This window comes from Chiloscyllium plagiosum, unplaced genomic scaffold (genome assembly GCF_037043375.1).
Source record: "Chiloscyllium plagiosum isolate Xiang-an unplaced genomic scaffold, Cpla_swu_hap1 HiC_scaffold_24, whole genome shotgun sequence".
In the NCBI taxonomy this organism is placed as follows: domain Eukaryota; kingdom Metazoa; phylum Chordata; class Chondrichthyes; order Orectolobiformes; family Hemiscylliidae; genus Chiloscyllium; species Chiloscyllium plagiosum.
The window spans coordinates 59,975,798-59,980,797 of record NW_028270162.1 but is presented as its reverse complement, the minus strand read 5'-3'; positions in this window follow the sequence as shown (position 1 = coordinate 59,980,797).

Here is a 5,000-nt window from a genome sequence, read left to right as displayed (position 1 = left end):
ACACGTACACACACACACACGTACACACACACACACACGTACACACACACACGTACACGTACACACACATGTACACGTACACACACATGTACACGTACACGTACACACACACACACATACACACACACACACGTACACACACACACACGTACACACACACACACGTACAAGTACACACACACACGTACACACACACACGTACACGTACACACACACACGTACACGTACACACACACACACGTACACGTACACACACACACGTACACGTACACACACACGTACACGTACACACACACACACACACACGTACACACACACACGTACACGTACACACACACACACACGTACACGTATACACACACGTACACGTACACACACACACGTACATGTACACACATACACACACACACACACGTACACACACACACGCACACACACACACACGTACACACACACACACACACACGTACACGTACACACACACATACACACACACACACACACACGTACACGTACACACACACACGTACAAACACACACGCACACGTACACGTACACACACGCACACACGTACACACACACACACACGTACACACACACACACACGTACACACACACGTACACACACACGCGTACACACACACACGTACACACACACACGTATACGTGCACACACACACACACGTACACACACACACACGTACACACGCACACACGTACACACACACACGTACACACACACACACGTACACACACACACGTACACGTACACACACACACACACACACACACGTACACACACACACGTACACACACACACGTACACGTACACACACACACACGTACACGCACACGTACACATACACATACACACACGTACACATACACACACGTACACATACACACGTACACACACACACGTACACACACACACACACATACACACACACGTACACGTACACACACACACTCACGCGTACACACACACACACGTACACACACACACGTACACGTACACACACACACGTACACGTACTCACACGTACACGTACACGTACACACACGTACACGTACACACACACACACATGTACACGTACAGACACACACGTACACGCACACACACACACACACGTACACACACACACGTACACGTACACACACGTACACGTACACACGTACACGTACACGTACACACATACACGTACACGTACACACGCACACGTACACGTACACACACACGTACGTACACACACACACACACACGTACACGTACACACACACGTACACACACACACACGTACACACACACGTACACGTACACACACACACACGTACACGTACACACACACATACACGTACACACACACGAACACACACACACACGTACACACACACACACGTACATATACACACACACGTACACACGTACACACACACACACACGTATACACACACACAAACACACACACACTCGCACACGTACACACACACGCACACGTACACACACACGTACACGTACACACACACACGTACACATACACGTACACGTACACGTACACACATACACACACACGCACACACGTACACACACACACGTACACGTACACGCACACACACACGTACACGTACACACACACACACACGTACACGTACACACACACACACGTACACGTACACACACACACACGTACACACACACACGTACACACATACGTACACGTACACACACACGTACACGTACACACATACGTACACGTACACACACACGTACACACGTGCACACACACACGTACACACACACGTACACATGTACACACACGTACACACACACACACACGTACACACACACACACGTACACGTACACACAAACATACACGTACACGTACACTCACACGTACACGTACACACACACGTACACGTACACACACACACGTACACGTACACGTACACACACATACACGTACACGTACACACACACACGTACACACACACGCACACACACACGTACACACACACGCACACACACACACGCACACACACACACACACGTACACACACACACACGTACACACACACACACACACACACGTACACACACACACACACGTACACACACGTACACACAAACACACAAACACACACACACACGTTCACACGTGTACACACACACACGTACACACACACACACGTACACGCACGCACACACACACGTACACACACACACACACACACAAGTACACACACACACACGTACACGTACACACACACATACACGTACACACACACACATACACGTACACGTACACACACACGTACACGTACACACACACACGTACACACACACGTACACGTACACACACACACGTACACACACACACACAAGTACACACACACACGTACACACACACACACGTACACGTACACGTACACACACACGTACACACACACGTACACACACACACACACGTACACACACACACGTACACACACACACGTACACACACACACGTACACACACACACACACGTACACACACACACACACGTACACACACACACACACACGTACACACACACACACACGTACACACACACACACGTACACACACACACACGTACACACACACACGTACACACACACACGTACAAGTACACACACACACACATACACACACACACGTACACGTACACACACACACGTACACGTACACACACACACGTACACGTACACACACACACGTACATGTACACACACACACACGTACACGTACACACACACACGTACACGTACACACACACGTACACGTACACACACACATACACGTACACACACACACACACGTACACACACACACGTACACGTACACACACACACACGTACACGTATACACACACGTACACGTACACACACACACGTACACGTACACACACACACGTACACGTACACACACACACGTACACGTACACACACACACGTACACACATACACACACACACACACGTACACACACACACACTCACGTACACACACACACACGTATACACACACACACACACACACGTACACGTACACACACACACATACACACACACACACACGTACACGTACACACACACACGTACACGTACACACACACATACAGGTACAAACACACACGCACACGTACACGTACACACACGCACACACGTACACACACACACGTACACACACACGCGTACACACACACACGTACACACACACACGTATACGTGCACACACACACACACGTACACACACACACGTACACACGTACACGTACACACACACACACATACACACACACACGTACACACACACACGTACACGTACACACACACACACGTACACACACACACACACACGTACACACACACACATACACACACACACGTACACGTACACACACACACACGTACACGCACACGTACACCTACACACACACACGTACACATACACACACGTACACATACACACACGTACACATACACACGTACACACACACGTACACACACACACGTACACACACACACACGTACACACACACACGTACACGTACACACACACACTCACGCGTACACACACACACACGTACACACACACACGTACACGTACACACACACACGTACACGTACTCACACGTACACGTACACACACACACGTACACGTACACACACACACACATGTACACGTACACACACACACGTACACGCGCACACACACACACACACACACACGTACACACACACACACACGTACACGTACACACACGTACACGTACACACACACGTACACGTACACGTACACACACACACATACACGTACACACGTACACACGCACACGTACACACACACGTACGTACACACACACACACGTACACGTACACACACACGTACACACACACACACGTACACGTACACACACACGTACACGTACACACACACACGTACACGTACACACACACACATACACGTACACACACACGAACACACACACACACGTACACACACACACACGTACACACACGTACATATACACACACACGTACACACGTACACACACACACACGTATACACACACACAAACACACACACACTCGCACACACACACGTACACGTACACACTCACACGTACACACACACGTACACGTACACGTACACACATACACACACACACGCACACACGTACACACACACACGTACACGTACACGCACACACACACGTACACGTACACACACACACACACGTACACGTACACACATACACACGTACACACACACACGTACACGTACACACATACGTACACGTACACACATACGTACACGTACACACACACGTACACACGTGCACACACACACGTACACATGTACACACACGTACACACACACACACACGTACACACACACACACGTACACGTACACACAAACATACACGTACACGTACACACACACGTACACGTACACACACACGTACACGTACACACACACACGTACACGTACACACACACATACACGTACACGTACACACACACGTACACGTACACACACACACACACACGTACACACACACGCACACACACACGTACACACACACACACAAACACACACGTACACACACACACGTACACACACACGCACACACACACACGTACACACACACACACACGTACACACACACACACGTACACACACACACACACACGTACACACACGTACACACGTACACACACGTACACACAAACACACACACACACGTACACACAAACACACACACACACGTTCACACGTGTACACACACACACGTACACACACACACACGTACACACACACACACACGTACACGTACACACACACATACACGTACACACACACACGTACACACACACACGTACACACACACACGTACAGGTACACACACACGTACACACACACACACGTACACGTACACGTACACACACACGTACACACACACGTACACACAC